This window comes from Penaeus monodon, chromosome 21 (genome assembly GCF_015228065.2).
Source record: "Penaeus monodon isolate SGIC_2016 chromosome 21, NSTDA_Pmon_1, whole genome shotgun sequence".
Taxonomy (NCBI): domain Eukaryota; kingdom Metazoa; phylum Arthropoda; class Malacostraca; order Decapoda; family Penaeidae; genus Penaeus; species Penaeus monodon.
This window is the reverse complement of record NC_051406.1, coordinates 18,908,128-18,908,346: the sequence shown is the minus strand read 5'-3', so window position 1 is coordinate 18,908,346 and position 219 is coordinate 18,908,128. Positions and strand designations below refer to the sequence as shown.

Sequence of the window (219 nt, the reverse complement as noted above, 5' to 3'; positions counted from 1 at the left end):
GTATCAGTGTAGTTTGGTCACTGGCATTCTTTCCAAGGATGTAAACAACAGTATACAGATAATATTTGGGGGAGGGAATAATAAAAAAAATTTAATGTGTATAAACAGATTATGCTGCCCAGTCCCCTTTTTTTTGTATTGGATCGAGGTTTCCAAAATCCTCATGAGATTTAACTCATACGTAACTTTCATGATACGATTTGACTTAGTCACTCAACA

General features: G+C 34.7%; 1 protein-coding gene across 1 annotated transcript in view; it reads right to left on the bottom strand.

Annotated features, from left to right (window-relative positions):
• The window catches only part of LOC119586299 (ovalbumin-related protein X-like), a 52,031-nt gene that overhangs the window by 51,517 nt on the left and 295 nt on the right, over positions 1-219 (bottom strand). The window lies entirely within an intron of this gene.